Raw genomic sequence first — 23193 nt, 5'->3', positions numbered from 1 at the left:
TTTCCCAAACCTAGTGAGTCCCCCAGCAGCTTTGCTGGATTTTTGGGGTTTATTTTTTCTCCTGCTAAGAGTGACACTCTTTTTCTCCCATTCTTAGACATGATTTGAGGTGTTCCTTTGACTTTGTATGTGTTCTATGGGCTATGGGGTCCTTTACCCCATAGGGCTTCATGTGTTTTGATATATGGGTTACACAGCACCCTCCGTGCAGTAACCCAGGGGTGTTGTAGCGACCCCCAAACATAGACTCCATACCCTGGGACTGGCTACTGTCTCCCAGGGCATGTAAAGTCATCATTGGCTTTACTAGTCTCAAATTGTGAACAGAACCAGTACAAACCATCATATTGTGGACGTACTGGTCGGGGCAATTCGATTGCCGCGGGGTCTGTTGTTCGAGGGGGCACTGTTGAGTCCCCCCCGACCGAGTTTTGGCTGGTGGCAGTGGATACTACTTTTTATATTCGACCGCGAATATATTCCTATGGGATTTTCCCATTGTTCGAGGCTACCACTTTTTAATGTAGCCTCGAACATACCGCCGGTTCATTAAATTAATATAAATTCACCGGTTGGTATTTTTTGCCGAAAATTGATTCCAAAATGGCGTTTGTGTTCGCTTCTGTGACTCCAACCCAAGTCGAGCCCTTTGTTCCACTTTTTGGCAGGCTTCTCAACAGAAGCCTCCAAAAGTGGTGCCACTCTGTCTGGGTACCACAGAGGATGTGGGAGGGGGTTTAGGCACCCTGGACTGAGTTGCCTCGTCAACTCAAGTCGCACTCTTGTGTGATTGGCCCAAGTGGTAAGCCGCACGGCTCACCTATTAGCATGTTTGAGTGACAGCTAGGCTGAATGAATGGGGGTTTTCTGCATAAAAGCAGGGCTTTGGGGACTGGAACTTCAGAAGTCGCCACAGGACCTAAAGAATCCGAGGAGGGAGAAGCCGAGTCAACCTGCAACGACGACACCACCGGTGGAGCCCTGCTGAACCGTCTCACCACTTTTCCCGACGACAGAGGAGATCTCCAGCCCGGAGAGTCTTCTTCCTTTGGCTGGTGGGGATAACCAGTTTGCCCATCTTTTCGCCTTCTTGGACCATCTCGTGGCCGCCTTGCCCGTACCAAGCACCCCATCAACCGGAATACCACGGTTTACCACTACCGTGAAGAAAAGGGTGGTACCTTGTAACCGGGATACTCCACGGCTGGTTTCTTCCCTGGCAGTGCAACTACCTTCAGCTTTCCTCCACGTCGAGACCTCCTCTTCCCCTGGACGAAACACTGACTTGCACCCGCTGCCAGGAACAACTGACCCCGCTGGAGCATTCTTCCCATTCTCAGGTACTGTGTCCCGCCTGGCTTCCCTTGCGACAGATTGTTTGTGGTGACAGTAAATCCTCGACTTTCTAACCTGGGTTAGCCTGGGGCCTGTTAACTAACTTTTCCTGACTTGATCTCAATCTTTTGTGAACTATTTACAAAGACTCTTTGGGCATAACCCCACTGTGTGATCCTGGACACATTTCGCTTGCTCTCTCTAAGGGTGGGCCTGGCATTTGAACTTCCTTGCTCCCCAGTAGACTTTGCCTAACCTGCCTCACTGTGGTTCTTTGAAAAGTATTAAGATTTGTGTGCTTTCATAACTCTGCCTTTTTTCCTCCCTTTTTAAAGAACTTATTAGAGTGCCATCTTATGTTAAGCGCTTACCTCTGTCTAAAAATAAGTGGTGTTTCTCATTAAGACTTGTCTAATAAGTACTCAGGGTTGTATATGTACAATAGTGACTGTGTGTTGAATTTACTTACCTCTTTTTGTGCTAGTGTAATTTTACAAGTGTGGTTTTAAATAAATAATGATATACTTTTACACCAAAGCTCTGGTCAGTGTTTGCATGTGCTACTGTATCTCTGTACCTATTGTGTATACTCTATATACTGCCTAACTCATCTTGAGAGGAGTCTGACTGCTCAGCCACAGCTACCAGGTAAATCTGGGTGGTACAGACTGCTACCAATTGGGTTTACTGCCAACCACTTGTAGTCCTAAATCTTTTGCAGTGGTCCCCAAGGGAACTGCACAGATTTCTGCCTAACAAGGCTTAACGGTGGACTCATTTAGTGTGAATAAGATCGACTTTGACCAATTTATCCTGAGGTCAGATGCCCGCCCAAACTCTGCTATTTCCAGTGACAGTGGTTGCAGATTGGATGCAGGGTCTTTGAAGTGTAGAATTGCATCATCCGCAAATAGAGAGACAAATTCCCTAGCCATGCCCAGTGGCAAACTCCTCGTTAGATGGAATTTTCAGAACCGGGCTGCCAGTGGTTCAGTCATGATCGCGAAGAGCAATGGCGATAGCAGACATCCTTGCCTGATTCCGCAGCCCAGCTAAAGGCCCTGGATCTCTTGCTGCCAAGTCCTATTTAAGCATTTCTTCCGACATACAACAGGCGTACCGCCATTAGGTAGTACTCTGGAATGGCCAACTGGCGCATTACCTCAAACAGGTAGCTCCACTCGACCGAGTTAAATGCTTTCTCCATATCAAGTAGAGCCGCCATTTCCTGCACCTTAGGGTCTTTCTGAGCCAGGATTGCAAAGAGCCTGCGCAAGTTCAGAGAGGTCGACCTCCCTGGGATGAAGCCTGACTGATCCGCATGGACAATGGTTGAGACGTATGGGCGCAATCGGTCTGCCAACACCTTAGCAAAAATGTTAGTATCTAGGTTCAGCAGCGAGATAGGACAGTAGAAGGAGCAGTCCAGGGGATCCTTCCCAGGCTTCAGGATCAGAGTGATCATTGCCTCTCGCATAGTTTGGGAGAGCGGATCCTTCTTCATCCCTTCTTCCCATACCGATAGCAGTCGTTATTTATTCAATTTATTCATGTTTATTTACATCGCGCCGAACAGCCCACAGGCATCAGGCCGCGTACATTTAGACACAGGCGGGACAATCAGCGTTGAACCACTTCGGAACCCATTTGCTTGTAGAATTCAGCCGATATTCTGTCCGTGCCCGGCACTTTGGGAGAGGGCAGGGCACGTATCGCAAGCAAAATATTGTTGTGCGTAATAGGCTCAGTCAGTGCCACTATCGCCTCTCACTTCAATACAGGCAGGGAAGCTTTGCCCACATAACTTGCTGATATCGATACCTACATGCATATAGTCACTCATAGAATTGATGGAAGGCATCCAAAATGGCACCCGGCTTTACATCCATTTCACCGTCCACTGTCCTCATAGCGATTATGTCTGTGGTCTCACTTTCGCGTCTGAGCATAGCGGCTAACAGTCTTCCCGGTCTGCCCTCTTCCCCATACTGGGGAGCCAGTGCCGGACGCGCCAGGCATTTCATCTCTTTTCAGCCAGGTTATTAAAGCGGCCTAATGCGTCCCTCAAGTCGGCCTTGGAGCGAGCTCCTTCCCTATCCTCAGCCCTGCTCTCATGACTCTTGATTTCTCGCTCAATTTCAGACAGTTGTCTATGTATTGTCTTAAACATTCCCAGTTCAAGGGATAGACATCCCCACTGTAGAACCACCTTGAATGCCTCCCATATTGAGCCAATCGTGGCAACTGAGCCCCGGTTCTCCTGAAAGTATAACTTGACCAGGCTGAGCACTTCACTTCTGTATGCTATGTCTGATAGGGCTGCAGCCTTAAATCTCCAGAAGGGTCGGGAACGTCTTTAGAGCCCGAAACTAACAACCAAAGGACGGGTGAGTGGTCAGATAGCGTTCTAGGAAGAAGGATGCACTCAATAGTTCTATGAACAAGAGTTCGGCACGCTAGGATATAATCTATACGCAAGGAGGTGCTGTGGACTATCGAATGGAACAAGTACTCTCTACCCTCTGGTCGGAGTAGCCTCCATACATCCCCTAACCCCAGCTCCACCATGCATCTCTGCACCATTTCCGCTGCTCAAGATCGTGGGTGAGAGGACCCACCTGATCTATCTCACTCCGGGTATAGGGTGATATTGAGGTCTCCCGCCCACAAAATGTTGGTTTGTAGGTACTTGTGGCATCTACCAAGTAGTGACTCGAAGAAAATGGGGTCGTCCACATTGGGGCCATATTTGTTGATGAACGTCACCGGCGTGGACCTCCAGCATCCCATGACAATCACAAATCTCCCCCTTGGATCAATCACTGATTCCAAGGTATGAAATCTAAGTGACCTGTGTGCGAGTATCATGAACCCCACTGAATATGTGGAATAGGAAGGAGTAGTATTTGCAATGCCCCTAGAACCTGGCAACCCCCTCATTACCCCTCCCAACTAAGGGAGTTTCCTGCAAGTGTTCCACCTTGGCGCCATGTCTCTCACAGTATTGGATCCCCTTACGGACCTTGCGTGGGTTGTTAAGGCCGCGCACATTCCAACTTACCGCTCACCATAGACCCGCAGTCGTTCTCGACAAACCAATCCTGTCACTGTGCACTTTCGTAGTTCACCTCAGCCATAACCTGGATGCAAGAGACGTGAATCATTTTGTAGTAACAACACCCAACTTTCCCCCTTCCTAATCCCTTAGTCGCCCACTAACACCCGATGTACCCTCCCCCACCCACACTGCCCACCCCCAACTAGCAGTGAAATGAACCGCCCTCCCACCCTTCCCCAACAAGCAAATCGCCATGGGCCACAGCCCTGGGGCGCCAGACACCGCTGCCCAAGTACCCGCTCAACGCATCTGGCTTCAGGGGTAGGCCCTTGCAGCATCTTCTCTACTCAGCGGCTTGAACAATTCGTTACATGGGCCAGAATATCTATAACCCACCAGGGAAAAAGTTGTGCACTAAACATTAGGTTCTTGGGGCTGTCAGCAGTCGCCTGCAGTAAGGGTCTATCAGCCCCAATACTAGGTGTTATTTGAACTCAAGTGCTAGTCATCACACGGGCACTCATAGTTCTAGTGACCTCTCATTCCCTGGGCAGCCTCTCTAGGAAGTCCTGTACTGCGCCCGGATCAGTGAAAAAGTGTGCTTGGCCTCCATGCTGCACACGCAGTTTGGACGGGTATAGCATAGCATATGGTCGCGGAGGGCTCGCTTTGCCGCCAGGAAAGAGTGTTGAGCCTTCTGGACAGATGGGGTGAAATTTGGTTAAAAGGGCCCCCAGGCATTCTCATAGTTCAAGTTGCCAAGCTCACAGGCTCTACGAAGAATTGTGTCATGATCTCTGTAGTTGGCGTGGTATGATCGGGCGGGGGCTCTGGCCCAGTCTATGGACAGTCTGTGATACAGAATGCGCCCTTTAAATCAGGAATTGGGATGACACTGGTGGCACCTGCAACATATCTTGTATAAACATTTCCATAAAGACCTGCATGTTTTGCTGTCTTATGGATTCCGGGACCCCCACCACCCAGATATTATTTCTCCGGGACCCCTCCAGATCTTAGTTTTTTTCTTTATTAGCCATAACTTCCCTCTGAATCAAGTGAATCGCCTATGTCACCTCGCCACTGGTGTCTTCGAGGGTCCCCCCATCAGTGTTCCGTCTCTAATATCCGTCCACTTTCCTTCTCGATATGTTCTTGCATTCAGTCGACCTTGTATGCCATTCCGTCCAGGTTTATGGTTATTGACGCGAAGCCAGAGTGCATTTCCGCTAGTACTAAGCTAAGTTCCAATGCTGGGGGGCTCCCAGCATGCTTCCTGCAGGCCTCATCTTGTCCAGGTAGGCACGGCCTGTCTGAGGTGTCCCCGGATGCCAACATCTTCTCACCTCTGCCGCCTAGTCCCTCCTTCTGGGGAAAAAGGCCAGCGGGTTGCCGCTTATTGCCCTTAGCCGTATAGTGCCCCCTTCACTGTTTCCCCATGTAGCTCCCAGGGGGGGCCCTGAACTCAGTTCAACCGGGCTGCCTGTACTCAATAAATATGTCCTCCAGGGCCCTTGGCGGCTGATGTCGTCTGGGCACCCCCCTTTCAGCCGTGTTGATTTTGCGAGGGCAGACTCCTTTGCCCCTGGTGATGTCTCCGGGTGTGAGGGTGGTCCAGAGGGCCAGGAGCCACTCTAGTAAGTGCAGGTCTGTTAAGGTGGGGCCCAAAGTGTGGGTGTTGCTCCGGCATGAGAGAAGGGCGTCCCACCTCAAGATGAACTCCAGAGACGGATCCCGAGTGGGGGCCCCCTACTGTTAGCTTCTTCTTGGCGTTGCAAATACAGGGGGGGGCGCAAAGGTGACTCACCAGATGAAGTACCAGCCCGGGCCTGGATCGTGTCAGCAGAGTAATTAACAAAAGACGCCAGTCGTGCATGGGGATACACCAGTCCAGAGGGTGTAAACAAACATCCAGCCTCGGTCCCACCCGCCAAGATATTGTCAAGCTCTGTGCACCTAGAGCATCCGGATCCCAGGCAGACGAGGACGGCAGTAGCTGCGAGTTGTTACATCAAGGTTGCTTCTGTGCTGGTAGACAGCGCGGCTGTGCTATTATTGGCAGGCGTGGTATACGTTGAGGCCTTCGTTGTGACTGGGGCCTGCAGGGTGCAAGGATGAAGTGGGTCAGCCCAGGCTGGGTGTTTTTGAGCTCAGGGGGAGTAAGAGGACCATGAGCCTGCTTATTGCTGGGGATATATGTCACTGGTACCCCAAGGCACAGGGACACCAGCGCTCCCAGCGCCAAGCAGCACTCCGAGAGAGAGACCCACCTCCTTACCGGCTCCAGCCGTCACGTGATATTCAGGCCGCAGCGGGGCGGCTCCGATTGGGTAATCCTGGTGGGTAGTGTTCTATATGCAGATGATGCCCTCCTGCATACTCCTCTGTTCACGGCCCACGGGGCTCTAGTCGCTGGAATCCCTGCCTCCTGCACCCCCAGGCTGCTGCGGCCTGGTCTGGCTCCAGTGCGATTCGCCCAGCCACACAGCATCCCCTACTCCCTCTCCGCCAGCCGAGCCTCCTCGACGGCATGTGGCACTCTGCCTCCTCAGCTCCTTTAAGGTGTGCTCCAGCTATCTTAGGTGTCGCAGTTTGGGCTGTAGATGGACAGCACTTGAAGAGTTATGTTCACGTCGCGGGGGTTCACACTTCTCCCCGATGGGTACTATTTTGGCCTCTCCCTCCAGCAGACGCTACGCGGAGCTTAGAACAAAACGGCCATCTTGGCTGCAGTCTCTCTAACGCTCCCAAGACTGGATTCACTTTCAGCGCCATACTTTTGTTTTGGGGAATAGACCGATGGCAGCTATGATTTTAGTTCACCAGGGGTGGAAGATAATGCACTGCATTAAAAAAAATGTATTGTGTTATGGTGCAGATGAACCTCTCACAAATGAAACAATTCTACACATAGTCAGCAACACATACAGCAATTACACATTTCAATACAGTATGCAAAATAGAGAGATATACATTCAGTACAATCAGATATTACCAACTAATAGTCCAACAGGTTTATCTTCATAAATAAAATGCATACATTCTCAATTAAGGAAAAAACTTTCTTTAAAAATATTTACATTATTTCTAACGCCCACATTGACCCCTTCAAGAATTGACTTCCAAGTTAAAATAATAAAATCCTCCAAATATTTCCCCTAACAAGTTTGTTTCAATTCAATTAGATTCTTACAGTCTAGACTCAAATGCTGAAATGTTTCAATCTGAGTGCCTTTACATATTCTGCACAACCTTTCCTCTCCAGGGACTTTTTGTCTAGCCCTGAGGATGTTGTTGGTGCCCAATAAATTCAATCCGATTCTTGAAAAGTAGTCCCTCCAGATGGAGTTGGGAAATGTCACTGTGTAACTAGGTAAAGTATTCACAGGTTTCCCAACCAACCCAGCCAAATTAATGTTATATTGGTGCCCATAGGACACACATTTCCCAAGTGTACGGATCCAATCACCTTCGCTTAGACGTTTCGTCATGTGGTTAGGGTTTCCCTTCAAATCCAATTCCATGAATTCTGGCTCAGTCAGAATATTCTTATAAGCAACTTCCCACTCCATTATTCTGCTCTCCTTCGTCCTACTTGCAATCTGTTGTAACCATTCTCACACAGACTGTTCCTCTGCCAACGTTTTCCATGCCACCGCTGATGACATAGATAAAAGTCCTAGCTCAAAGTGGAATAGTGCCGAGGCGGTGCAACTCTCTAGCCAAACCCACTGTACCGCAGCCCATTTTAGCAGAACATCGGCTCCATACGTCATAATTGGTAGCACTTTCATTTTTATAGAATTGAATTAAAGGAACACCAGAACATTGCCCGTATCGACAATCTGTGAATTTTGCCTGGGAAATCAATATTTTTTATTTTCCTTAAATAGAGATAATGCATCATAGGTTTATCCATTTCAAATGTACTGAAACCCAAGTCCACAATGTCCTTCACCACTTCAAGGGGCTCCTTGCACAACAACCAATTAAAAGCACCATATCATCCGCTTATAGGGGCCAATTTATACTAGAAGTATCAAGCTTGGGGGGAAACATTGAGCACCCCTTAAGATAAGGCCTACATGTGCAATACATTAAAATGTATAGGGGCGAGGAGCCAGCCTTGTTTAGGGCTTTGATTGTGTTCATGGGCTTGGAGAGCAGACCTTCCACATTCAACTTAATTCTTGCAGAGGTTCTGGAGTCTAACACTTGCACAATATCCATTAAATGTGAAGGGCACCCCCAATGTTTTTAGTTTAGTTTTAACCAAAGAAAGGAACGCGTATGCCATACTAAAATCAATAAAACATAAATACACAGGTGTTCTGTTCGCAGCAAATTTAGTTTGAATGCCATTTAGTAAAAAATAACATTGAGGGTTGTTCCTACTCCCTGTACAAATCCAAATTGCCAGGGGTCCGTGATGCCGGCATCCTCAGCCCATCTACGAAGTTCAGATTCGACAATAATGCAAAATAGTTTTCTAGGCACGTTGAGTAGGCCTATGGGCCAATAATTACCCAGATCCGAACAAAATCCCATTATTTATAAATGGTAACAATTATCAATGTTTTCCAAGACAAGGGGATTGCTCTTAAAACTAAGACCCTGTTCCAGTAATATTCTAGCCCATAACGTGGGAGAACCTTTCAGAGTCCCATTAGCTAGACCATCGGGCCGAGGGGCTCTCGAGATCTTACTGCTCAATATGATTCCCAAAATCTTCAAAAGAACATTCCAAATTCCAAGCCACTTTGTCAATCAAAGGAAAAGGTTTCATTCAGTCTTCTTTTTCGTTCTATACCTTTGAGTACAATTCAGCCCATATCTCTTCGGAGATCTGGTTTGCCAAGGACTGAGTTTGCAGGTTAAACTGATTATTAATCAGCTCCCAGAACTGAGCAGAATTACGGTCTTCCAGGATGATTAAAAAATATTCAGCATCTCATTGTGCCATAACACTACGATGTTGTCGCAACCAGTCCTGAACTTATCACATGCGCGTCCTCTCAGTTCGGTGAAGGGCACATGCCCTGTAATACGCACAGATCCTGTCACAATGCCCTTTTCCGCATTTTAGCTTCCTTGTCAAAAACATGGGTTTGTTTTGCTCGCTTTTTGGTAGGATGTGTCAATAGTTTATATATTACCTTCCAACTTAGACCTTCCAACTTCTCGTTGTATAATAAACTCACAAAGTAATTCCTTCAACTTATTCCTTGAAGGCAAACCCCAAATAACTCATTGAACCTGTCCACAATATAGCCATTCCACAGAAGCTGATTTTTAGACAGGTTACATTTCAGAATGATTGGAAAAACATATTTAACCAAGCCATATTCAGGCAATTTATAATCCAACCATAGACGTGCGTGGTCACTTGTTTCCACCTCCCACACCTGTAAAGTTTCACACACATTCACAATTGCATTAGAAGCAAGGGTATAGTCAATATACGAAAATAATGCTCCATTCCTCCATTTAGGATTGGGAGGAATTTCTCCAGCCAGATTTCTGTTAATTCTGTGCAAGTGCCACAAACCTTTCCTCTAGAAATAGATTCCTACTTCAGGGTCATGGTCACCTCCTCTAAGTCATTCAGACAATAACCATTGGATTGAAGCCGCCCCCAAGAAACACTCCCACAGCCTTCACCTGCATCGAAGCTGCTTCGAATATTGTATTTAGCAAAACCGTTCTAGATTGACAAGAGGTGGCCATCGGATACCAGAATATATTTATAACCAGGGTGGGGGGGCTTCTTCCCGTACACTTTCTAGTACCAGTCAAGGAGGGCCATCTGAATGTAGGGACTGGGGCAAGGGTATTCAGTTGACTTACTACCAATATCATTCCTAATACCTATAAGTAGACCAGCGAAGGGGGGACCCTTCCCTTTATAAAAAGCTTGATTCAAGAGTAGCGTGAACCCATCCAACACTGGTTTAAAGAGGAGCCACATTTCCTGTAGCAAAAATACATCCGCCCCCAGATAAATCAACACTTCAGGTCTGTATAAATGGGTTTGTCCTTCCACATCAAAAATGTGCAAGGGCTCCGTTCAACAGCCTGCGTGGTTGCTGAGCACAAACTACCTGTCTACCATTCAAAGCTTTCGCAATCCATGCCCGTTTATTAACATCCTCCTCTTCCACACTCAGCAACACATATTCCACTCTAAAAATTGCTTTATAGGTTTGAGTCCCCCAACACACGTCACTTGCTAGTTCACTGCCTCGTCCATAGATAACCCATACTCTGGATCACTTAGCTGACTTCTGTCACACAAATTCGTATAAAAAGCTTAATCCAAGCCGAGACCCACAAAGTGCCCTATTGTTTTAAAAAGCAGATTTGCCACCAGCTTAGAACGAATGTGTAGAAACACTGACTGTGTTGAGTTCTGGGACAATCAATGCCCTCACAATGTCAGTGGAACACGGATCCTGCAACTCATGATTTACTGAAAATATAGATAAAACTGTTGAACGGTTCAGAGTTCTTTTTTTTCTTTTCAGATGTAAGTTTTTTCAAAGAGAAACAAATTCCTCTGGCAATTTATGGGAAACTTGCTTAACTGGCGGGACATTATTCATTAGGTGTTACACTCTTTTATAGCTAGTAGGTTGGTGTTGAGAGAACAGGGGCAGGTTTTCCAGCAGGTCTGGTGCAGTCTGAATACTTGATTTACCGACTACTAGCAATGACACTGGCCCTCATTACGACCCTGGCGGAAAGCAACTGACCTGACCGCCATAGCGTAAATAGCGTTTCCGCCATGGCACGACAGAGTAAAGTGCGGCTAATTCTGACCCATCGGGCACGAGCACTACGCCTTGGCGGAAGTGCAAAGTCCGCGATGGCGGAAATGTCCCCAAAACGCCCCTCACCGCCGTCATACGGCGACCTAGGTGCAATTCCGCCACCGGACATAGCGGTCACCGTAAAGAGCGGCAATCGGAAAATACGGTGACCGTAAATATACGGAAACGGAAGCAAAAACATGGTCCCGGAACGGGAAACAGCACGCCGTACACCTATAAAATCAGAACATTCACACAACCATTAAAAACACTACCCTGAGAGACATCCCAACCCGTCATCCACCCTAGTGAAACCAAAACAATGGGAAAAGTAGCGAAAAAAGCGTGCGACCGCAAGCGGCAGGTCCACTTCTCACGTGAGGAACTCACGGTGCTCACAGAGACCCTCCAGGAGAATGCTGCCGTCGTCTTCTCGACGCAAATGACCAGGACGGCACTTGCGAACAAGAAGGCTATATGGGCCCTGGTGGCACAGCGGGTAAGTGCGGTGGGGACCGCACCCCGCAACCCACAGCAATGCAGAAAGCGATGGGACGACATGCGGATAAGCGTACGGAGCATACTATCCGCCAACCGTAACATTGCCACAGCTACCGGTGGAGGATCGGAATCACCCATCAAGCTGACCCCCTGGGAAGAAATCTGTGCCTCCACCATTGGAATGGAGACCATAGAGGGAGTCGGAGGGATGGAGAAAGGAGTGCAGACATCCGAAGAATCAGGTAGGTGGCCCAAATAAAACTATGCTAAAACCACAATGTTCAATCATGTGAAGTACCATGTGTCCACATAGTGCAACAGAAACACATGTCCAGGAGAACGTCCACTCACATTGGCCTGATAGCGGACATTAAAAGTCAAATTAAATAAATAAATAATTAAAATTCCTAAAAACACCCTCTACACGTGCAGCAGGCACCCCCTAACTGCAGGCTGCAATACAACTGCACCCTCAATCCACACAAAAATGAAACCACCTCCAAGGCCCTGACCCAATTCACCCTCAGGTACCACCCCAATGCATGTGATACATTGCCATTCCAATTTCCACAGACCCATTAATAACGCTCGCCCTCCTTTACTCCACCACAGGGTCCGATTCAAACGACGAGCTCCAGGACACCCCTACCAGCACACCTGCAAAGAGGGCCAAGACCAACGGCCAAAGACCCTCCACCTCAGCTGCACGCATCAAGACACGGCAGCAGCACAAATCAAGTGGCAGCACACAGGAGGGGACTTCAACAGGCACCCCAGCAGCCAGCATGGCCACAACACCACCACCACCACAGGCCCCCCCAATGGATGCCACAGAAGGCACTGCTTCTGGTGGCAGCAGCACCATAGGTGACACTGCATTAATGGCAGCATGCTCCGACACAGAAAACGGTGATGTCGATGTACGATCCATCCATGACCTGTCTCAATCCCCCTGTTTGTTTCATCCCGTACAACATGAGGATACCACGCAGGGGCACTCACAAGACGACGACTGGCCATCCCCCACAAGCTCTGTGTCAAGGCAACATGAGGTGATCAGCCCCTCTGTGACACCACCGCAAATGGCCATGGCCCAGCAGAGGCAACAGTCCCTCGACCAGGTGATCGTGCAACAGCAGCAACTGGCCACGCTCCTCAAGGACCATGCTGATGAATGTGGGGGTACCAAGGCAGCCATAGAAACATGTACAGAGACACTAAGGGCAGAAATGGAGAGAAGCACCGAGAGCCTGAGAGAACAAATGGAGAGACGCACCGAGAGCCTGAGAGTACAAATGGAGAGAAGCACCGAGAGCCTGAGGGGGGAACTGCATGCAACGTCCAAAGACGTATGTGCTGAACTTGCCGCTGTGCGCCGTGTGCTCACTGAGCTCTCACAAACCCTTAGGGACATGCATGGACGTGAGCAGGCAGAGACATCATCCGTTGCAAGTTCCGTCCAGGGCAGCCCCCAACGTAGATCTGGGAGGAACCTGCGCTCCACAGGCAGGGGTGCCCCTGATACCCGGAGAGGGGGCTTGCAATAGCGTCTGCCCACTGACAATGAGCATCCTTGGACACTGGTGTTCGGGGGGGAGGTAGGAGGGTGGAGGGGGTGTGTTGGGCTTACTTGGGTGGCGGGTCGATGGGGTGTGTAACACAATTTCACATTTGCTATAAACATTTCACAATCATCCAATGAGATGTGTGGACATTGATCTTTGTGTACGAGGCCATCATAGGCGTACAGTTCATATTGTGCATGTTCCAGACACACACAGTGCCACAACTCCCGTGTCCATGTATCAACCACCAGGCGTGAGTGCTAGAAGCATGAATCTATGATAATCTGACGAATTTCACGGCCCTCCTGTGCCTCGCGGACTCCTTGAGGTCCTGCCACATCCCCACCCACATCATGACCATATTCTGGTGCTTGCAGTTCTGCGTCAGGGGGCATGGGCACATTTCTACGTATGCACATGTTGTGTAGCATGACACATGCCATGACCATCTTAGCAACCTTCTCATGGCGGTACAGGAGTGCCCCGCCAGACCTGCTGAGGCAGCGGAAACGACCCTTCAGTAGGCCGAATGCCTGTTCTATGACTACACGGGTACGTGAGTGGGCATGGTTGTAGTCCTCCTCATGCTGGTCCGGTGGGTTCCGGAGTGGTGTAAGGAGCCATCTCTTCAGTGGATACCCGGCATCACCTGTATGTGGACAATAAAGGATGTTTGAGGAATGACATTGCTACGTAAGCACCCCCCCCCTTCCTGGCAGGTCATTGCCGCATCACATACCCCACATTATCATGCATGAAATGAGACTCACCGAGTAGCCAGGATCTGTTCCCTGCATGTCGCTCCATGTAGCGTGGTATTGTAGAGTTCCGTAAGACCATGGAATCATGGGTTGATCCAGGAAATCGGGCACAACAATGTGTAATGATCCTGTTTGAGTCACACACCATTTGTACATTAAGAGAATGATATTGTTTTCGGTTGCGGTACTGGGCCTCCATGGCATGTGGGACAACCAATTCCACATGGGTGCAGTCGATGGCACCAATGCAACCCGGTATGCCGGCAAGTGCATGGAATCCCACTTTTGTGTCCGTAATTTCCTGGTCCGAACGTGGTAGAGAGATGTAGTCGTCTGCGTGCTTCAGGAGGGCATCGAGCACTTGCAATAGTGTCCGTGACAACAGTGGCTGTGAAATGCCATGCAACTGTCCGACTGTGTGCTGGTAGGTGCCTGTGGCCAGGAAGTGGAGTACAGACACCACCTTCAGTAGGGGTGGGATGGCGGTTGGGCTATCTATCATGCTGACAAGGTCAGCGTGTGTCATGTCCACAATGGCGGTTATGGTGTCCCGGTCCAAACGGTAGAGGGTGTGGATCTGCTCATCAGTGAGGTTGAACGGATGTGCTCGGAGGCGTGGGATTGCGGGCTGCCTGCGTGGTGGTAGTGGCTGTGCTGGTGGGCCTTGCTGGCCCTGCCTTGCCCTCCTCCTCCTCCTGCGTCTCCTCTGTGCGGCCGGTTGTTGTAGTAGTTGGTGTTCGTCTTCTTCTTGAAGTTGGAGTACTTGCAGTGCTATCAGGTCCCCCAGGGCCAACATCGCAAGTCCTGCCGGTAGCATTTTGGAGTGGGTGTGGTTGTGGGAGGGGGTTGGGTGTGCAATTTATGTGTTTCCAAGCTGTATAGCCTCCACCTGTGGTGATTCATTCCACCTGTGCAAGCTGCAATCCCCTTTGGGCGAGCACGTCCCGCACACAACGCTGCAAATCGACGCATGGCATCTTGCTATTACAATCATGTATTTCATCCCGATGGCAGTGAGATCTTGCTTCATATGTTAAATCTGCTATGCTCCCATTGTTTCACATACTATCTTTGCAGTCGGGAACATACTTGTGAAAGGTCCGTGGAATGTAGTACTCGATTAACGGTGGACCCTCATGCAGCGCTGTACCGCGGTTCACCGACGGGCGGGGCGTCCCATTTGTGAGTGTAGCCAGTTGCCATTTTCACACACTGCCGCACTAAATGGATGGATTTGTGATTTCAAGCGGTCACAGATGCCTTTTCGACGTGATGTTGCAAATGAGGAATTCGAAGGACAGCGCTTTCGGTTTCCAGCTAGCGGCGAGGAGACGCCCACAGGTCTGACTGCAGATAGAAAGTTCTATTGTTTAATGTCCTTGGGACAGGGGCCATGCCGAGAATGCAATGATTGATATGAATAGTATGGGATGCGCAATAGCGTAGTGGAGGATAAGGCAGGACGTTCCCAAATACATGTTACTTCACAACACTAGAATTCCGGCCTGGAGCACAGTGGATTTTGCAGACTGCATTTAGCACAGATTCAATGGAAATTTCCAATGTTATGTGAGTAAATAATCACGCGTTTTTATACCGGGATGAGGGAATGATGTATGGATGCATGGACAGATGATTTAATAGAGAGTCTGCCATGTACATGGCTTTTTGGAATCTATCAACTTCCTCTGCGCTATGTGATGCAGGGCTGCCATAGTGGGACCATCGTCTATCTGCCCTTGTTGAACCCTCCCTGTCTCGACGCGCCTTCAAACACTTGTGTCTATGCACGTTACTAATCCCATCTAATGGATTCTGTTTTAACAGACGCATGCACACAAACACTCGTTTGTAATAGTGTTTTCACCTCGATTTATATGGTTATGATTCGCAAGTGATTATTGGGTGCGAATAATCCTTTTGAGTGGGCTAGCATGCATATGGCTGTGGATTTAGTGTGATCTTTGAAGTGAGTAATTCAAATGGAGTTCAGATGCCCATACTATTCTTTTTCGTTTCCTTTGGGTGACAGGTATCTCCTCCCCTTTTGCCGCTGCCATCTGTATGCCACTCCTGCAGATGGCTTTTACTCCCGACACCTGCTGCTTCGTGTTAATCAGTGGAGCACCATTACGATCTTATGGGACGATCGCCAATGGCCCACATGCCCTTACGCAGTACTAGTGGCTAGGAGCAACATTTCGAGCTTTCAGCTGGACTAGTGCCTACCTAATGGGACGGCCCTGCGGTTCTAGGCGCTTCCATGTTGCCTTTTTGAACGTGGATGTAGCCCCTGTGTACCATGGAGGAACAGGGCGTCACACAAGAAGAAGCTGGTCATTTATTGCGGATGCAGCCCACAATTATGAGATATGATTTGGAGTTCATGACCTAATAGCTGTGTGGCCCGGGTGATTTTGTTGTGCATTAAATTTTGATTATGATATTGACCTTGTAGCGTTATTCTTTCCAAGTTATGTAGCATATTCCTATTTGTGGAGCGATGTATTGTGAGGAGATCTGCTTTGGGTTCGGCCTTCTGAGCATAGTTGCGTGGTACTGTACTGGGCGCGTTTGCCTACGAAGGCCAGTAAGGTCAGGGATAGGGGCTGCCATTATGACTGTTTTAATGATGTCATGCTCATGGGAGGGGGATTGGCTTTTGTGTAACAGATGCCGGTCAGCCAGGTGGATTGGTGGAATGATGTGATTTTCAGAATATGGCTGGTCACAGGTGCCTGTGTTTGCGTGCGTTTCTTTGAGGGAGACTGAGGTCATGTCCATTGGAATGGCTTCTGTATTCGTGCCATCTGTGCCCTGCTGCTCCCATTGGCCCCTCTTGAGATGTGCCTGGCTGCTCAGTCACTCTGCCAACTTGTGTGGTACATGCTTATGCTGCTGGTTGGTTTGTTTACTGGCAGGAGTACAGGGCTGGTGCAGTCTCACTCAGGATACTGCTTTGTATGTTGCCTTGCACTGGTGTCAAGCGATGGGGGGCCTGTTTTTGTTTGTCTCAGTTTTCAGTTCATGTTGCTGTACTTGGAGCTTCACATGCCTGTGCTGCATCAGTACGGCAATGGTGCCATGGCTAATATGGATGGCCACTCACAAGGCACTTGGAGCCCCTCCATTCATTTGTTCGTTGGCATGCATGGGTGACTTGTACATTTCACTGGTTGCATTGTTTGACTTCATTGCACCTACGAGGAGTTGTGCAATGTGGCCAGGGAGTGGTGTACAGGCACTCAGTAAGGCCTTTTACGGTTGGTTTGCGATGCCGTACTTCTCACCATGGCGGAATGGTACTTTCCGCCATGCTTGATGGCGTTAGGTACATGTCCGCTAGGGTCAGAATTCCCGTACCGTTGCGCCATGGTGGTAATTACGGTTTCGCAGTGCGCGCGTGCGCGTACTTGGTGCAGTTAGCGTTGGCGTTCACTACGGTGTCGCTAATGGCATCGTACTTTACGGTGATGGGTCATAATCGCAACGGGCGGTATTCGATGGCGGTATTGCATTTCGGCCATTGTTTTTCGATTTCCGCCAGGGTCGTAATGAGGGCCACTGACTTTCCCCCTCTTGATGGACCCGCCGGTGCTCCCCATATCAAAGGCTCTTGCCTTAACACTTGAGTTGGAGCATCCTTAACCACGACACTGGTCTCAGTTGATGTCATTAAATTTCCTAATTTATTTACGCGTGAAGCTTGCCCTTGTCCTGTCTGATGTTGGAGATAATGCTCGCACAATAAAGTCTCTGGTCAATACTTATTTGTTCAGCATTTATGTTTAACCATTACCAACAAGTGTAACCCTAGTCTTTCTTGCCCTTCAACCACACTAAACGAAACCTTTGTGTGTTCTATCCATAGGCAGCACTGGTTGCTCCTCTTATCTAGGGTGAGGGGAAAGTGTGAGAGAACTGGCCCTATCACTAATCTTCTATCTACACAACTTCCAATGGCTATTTAAGCTTAATTAAAAGGCACATTTCATGAGCATCGAGGCATTTGTCATCTGCTTTACAAATGAATGTACTATATTTTTATTTGTATTGTCCTAAAAACATCTACGAATAAAAATATAGTACATTCATTTGTAAAGCAGACGACAAATGCCTCGATGCTCATGACATGTGCCTTTTAATTAATTAAGCTTAAATAGCCATTGGAAGTTGTGTAGATGGAAGATTAGTGATGGGGCTACCTAGGGATAGAACACACAAGGGTTTCGTTTAGTGTGGTTGAAGGGCAAGATAGACTAGGGTTACACTTGTTGGCAATGGTTATGTTGGCAATGGTTAAACATAAATGATGAACGAATAAGTATTGACTTGAGACTTTATTGTGTGATAATACGACTAGGGGAGTCTCTAGGTGCGAAACCCAGAACAGTCCAAGACGTGTGTGTTTTGGAGCTAATGGTCTGCCAAGTTATTTACTACTTCTTCCAGAAAAATTCAACAGAACAATTTCCATTTGAGAATCATCATAGTCACAACTTGTATTGGTGGCTTGCAGCCCCAGTTTAGTGCTCTCACTTCTTTGAAAACCGACTCCACCTTCACAAAGAAACCCGCAACATGTTGTTTCCTTTTGAAGCCTCATCATTTCGACACGTTTTCGCTGGTCTAGCATTCACCAGCTTTTTGAAAACAGGCTCGGGGATTGATGGACTTCATGAAAACATACATGAACCCCGGTTCGAGTCCAAATTCCTCCTTTGTTGATAATTCAATTTCTTTTTGGGGTCTGTTTTCGTATTCTTTAGAGCACCCTTTGTTTTCTGTTTGGAGAATATTGCATAATTTCTCACTTCATCTTCTACCGGTAATGACACTCCCAGCACCTCATTCAGACGAGTTTCATTAATTAATCTATACGGCGCAAGTCACTTACTATGATTTCCCAAGTCATGGAAGCAGCCTCTTGCATCTCACATATCAGGTATAGGAAGATTTTAGCGGAAAAAAATGGTCACAATGACCAAATGTTCTAAAAATGCTACCACCAAAGGTTCGAACACCAAAAGTTCGAACCTTTGGGGGGAGGATTGTAAAAATAAAACGGGGCTGCGGGAGACACCCCTGAAGCCTTTCGTTAAAAAGAAAAAGAAAAGGACCCCGCGGCGCCGGTTCCCGATCACGGAAGTAAAAGGGAACTGGCGCTGCCAGAACTCAGCGTGAAGATGAAGTGGGGTTTGTTTATGTTGGGGGTGTGGGTGGGGGGGTGTTATGGGTGTGTTGTGTGGGTGTGTGTATGTATGTGTGTTCGTATGAGAAACGTGCAAACTTTTGGTAGTTCGCACCTTTCTCATGCAAACGTTTCGCCCACGGGCAAATCACTTAGATTCACATATCACGTCCAAATGTTTGGGAGCATGTTCTTAGATTGCCGAACATTGACATGCTTTTTCTTTCATAGAGTGTTAGTTGTGGGGGCATCCCTAGGCACACCCATTAATAGAGCCTACAAAATTCAATTTTAACATTCGGCTGTATCAAAAGGTTGTGTTGCTCTAAAATATTTTCGTGCACTGTCGAAAATGTCCCCACACATGATTTCAGAACAATATCCAAAGTTGTTCATAAGTAAGATCAATTTGGTGGGATGTCTGGCATTAATCGCCTCTGGGGCAACCTCTGAGCAGCCACGGAAGGACTGTACACTGAAAAAACGATCAGAGTCAAAAATAAAATTTAGGGAGCAATCATTTCCGACACCAGGCGGCAAGTGCACAGAATTTACTGTGACCGCGTCCCCTGTGGGAGAAATCAAATTGGGAGAGCACACATGCTCAACCACTGTAGAAAACTCATATGCCTGAGTAGAAAGCACATTGCAATAAGGACTGACATAGTTTTTCGGACTGTAAGAATTTCCGCATCGGACCAAGGTGGGAGGGTCAGTTCCATTCGGCTTCTGTGGTTCGGGAGAGAGTGTCGATGCTCCTTCCCTCTTAGTGTCTGACAAAGGTCAAGGGTATAAAGTGGCCCGAATGTCATGATCCCTTTGTTTTTGTCTTGTGTGTAATGCTAATTGTATTTATTTATTTATTTGACATTTATAAGGCGTACTTAGCCCAGAGGCATCAAGGCGCTCATACTTAAGAAAATGGTTACAGTATGGTACTGGTACAGCGTACAAGTAACTTGATACATGTTGCGTATTACAGTTGCTTTCATAAGACAGGTGCAGACAGGTGAGCATACAGAGAAATAATGACAATTCAGTTCTAGTATATGTACATGAAGAATACAAATTAAGGCTTTTTAGTCTTTCAGTGGTGTGAGTCTAAGTTGAATAGTCTAGTTTTAAGACCTTTTCTGAATGACCACAAGGATGGGTTATTTCTTAAGTGTGGTGGTAGGGAGTTCCATAAATTAGCTGCAACTACCGGGAAGCTGGACCCACCTGCTTTTACTCTCTTAAATCTTGGGATGGTGATACGGTTGGAGTAGGAGGAGCTAGTAGGTCTGTTGGATTGTATTCTGATGATTTTATTACTGAGATAGGCCGGTGCATTGCTGGCCAGGCATTTGCAGGTAAGGGTGAGGATTTTAAATTTGATCTTGTCATGGACAGGGAGGCAATGTATGACTCGTCTAGTGGAGGAGATGTGCTTGTTCTTAGGTATGCTCAATGCTGCTCTAATAGCATTATTTTGTACTACTTATTTTGTAATGACTAACGTAATGACCTAACCAAAAGGTCGTCATGTTTTGCTCGGAATACATATAGTAATACTGGCCTCTTTGCATGATAACAATGTTTCGCATATCGTAATATGTCTGTCTTTGAATCATATGCACGCTATATGCATCCCATAAGTATCCCTCGCTCCCACTAGCATACTACTGAGTATTGCATTCAGTTATACGTCTAGCTTACACTAACAGATATGTCGCTAGACTGATACATTTGAATAAGCACTAAAAACCCAAAATCTGTTTTATATAGAAAACTGTGAATGTTGCTTACAACGCACCTGTCCGACTACTCAAGGCATTGATCATTGTATCCTTTATCTATTAACTAGTGTTCTCACTGTTTGCCAATTATGATTGTTATACATAGGGCCTAGCACGCTTCACACCCACTACTTGCCTACTGTGATTGCTGCACTCATTGTCTACTGCATGTACTGTATAACATGATTGAATATTGCATCTTCTGCCCACTGATCGGCTAGATCAAGCACCCAATGTACTACCCTGCCTATATGAAGAATATTACTACATCTGCCTAAATGCTTGCCTAGACACAATATCACACTGCCTATAGTCCTCGCTAGATATTTAAACTGATCCTGCCTAGTGCTATGCCAACCATGCCCATAATCAACATCTTACCTTTACTAACAATTACCTCTCTTAGTCTAAGACACCCACCGTGCACATTTGGATCTTTTACCTATGTTGAGAAGGACCTCGCCCGATTACTTTGTGCACAACACTATCCCCTCCCCTGCCCAACACCCTTCCTTCCCACATTGAGCCCTTTCCCCAGACCCACACTACACCCCCTTCCCAAACCGCCATCTCCATACACACTGGGGAGACAGTACGTCCATCTGCCTCGATCCAAGTTCAGCCTACACAACCCATAACTAGCCACATAAGAAAACTTAGACTATCATCCCGGACGGCCCATCACTATACTTACAGGAAGATGATCGTCCATACACTGCCCACTAGACTACCCACCTGGCAAACTTCCCCTAAACACCAGATCTCAGAGCCTCCCGCCCAGGTGCTGCCCACGCTAACCAACAGAAGACCACCGCCGATATGATTGATCCATTCAGCACCAATGCCTTGACACCTGCACAACTCACCTACAAACAAGGCTCAATGACCCACTACACCCATATCACAAACCCTAGGGACATTAACTCAGCCATAAACCTAAAAGGTGCCCTTATCAATTCCAGATCTATCTCAGCCCATGCCCTAGACATAGCAGTCCTCATCAAAGTCCATGACATAATCCTACTGGCAATCATGGAAACTTTCAGCCTCAGGCCCTGCCCTTTCTCTAGCCATCCCTGAGGGATACACAATATACAGGAAGGCTAGAACTACCTCCAAAGGAGGTGGAGTGGCCCTTATTGCGAAAGACACCTTCAACATTAGAATATCAGGAGAACCAGCCATCACTTCGGCCGAAATGATCACCTTAAAATTTGAACTTACCTACTCCTGTACCTGTACCCTACACATTGTATACAGACCCCCCAGGTGCCCCATTCTTAGCTCACAATATGAAACCACAATTCAAAGTCATTATATGAGGTGACTTCAACCTTGGCCTGAACGATCCCTCTGACACTCAAGCAGGGTTCCTTGCTGAATCCATGAAAGCACAAGGCTTCGCCCACCACATCCCTACACCTACTCACGAAAAAGGTTGCACCTTAGATTGGCTTGCTGATATTAAATGCACCACGAAGATCACGTCAACCACTCCATCACCTGGGTCCGACCACAACACCATAATCTTCTTCACCACCATAACTACCAAATGTACCAAAGCACCCTTACCACCACCTACGCTATCATCCAGAAGCTCTGAAAATATCAATCGCGATAACATGCTCCCTCTTCTAGCATCCCTAATGAGCTCTACCTACTCGGAAGATGACCAATCTCCAATAGTCAAGCTATATAATAAAACTCTGCTAACAGCCATGGATATAGTTACGCCCCCGAAATCTAAGACAATGAAACCTAAAACTCATACTAACACATGGTTCACATGACAACTACAAACGCTACGTGCAACAAAAAGATCAGCAGAATGTAACTGGCGGAAATCTCCAATACCCACAAATAAAGCCATCTTCCAGTCTCTAGCCAATAACTATAAAGAAGCAATCACCAAAGCTAAAAGTAATCTTTGCAACATCTGAATCCAGAATGCCCAATCACGCCCTAAGGAACTATTCGCTATCCTCTGTAATCTCTAATCACCTGCCCCATCCCCTGACCATTCCATCAAAGACCAGCTATGGTGCACTAATGTGCAAAAAGCACTAGCAGACAAAATTACCGTCTTGCAAAGTAAAATTGAAATTAAAAAATTCAAACTTAACCTTGACTTAGACTACCAACCTATACCAGTGACTCTAGAACCACATATGTTCACTAAATTCGCATTTAGGCCA

This window comes from Ambystoma mexicanum, chromosome 2p (genome assembly GCF_040938575.1).
Source record: "Ambystoma mexicanum isolate Mex_15411 chromosome 2p, UKY_AmexF1_1, whole genome shotgun sequence".
Lineage (NCBI taxonomy): Eukaryota > Metazoa > Chordata > Amphibia > Caudata > Ambystomatidae > Ambystoma > Ambystoma mexicanum.
This window is presented reverse-complemented; position numbering follows the sequence as displayed.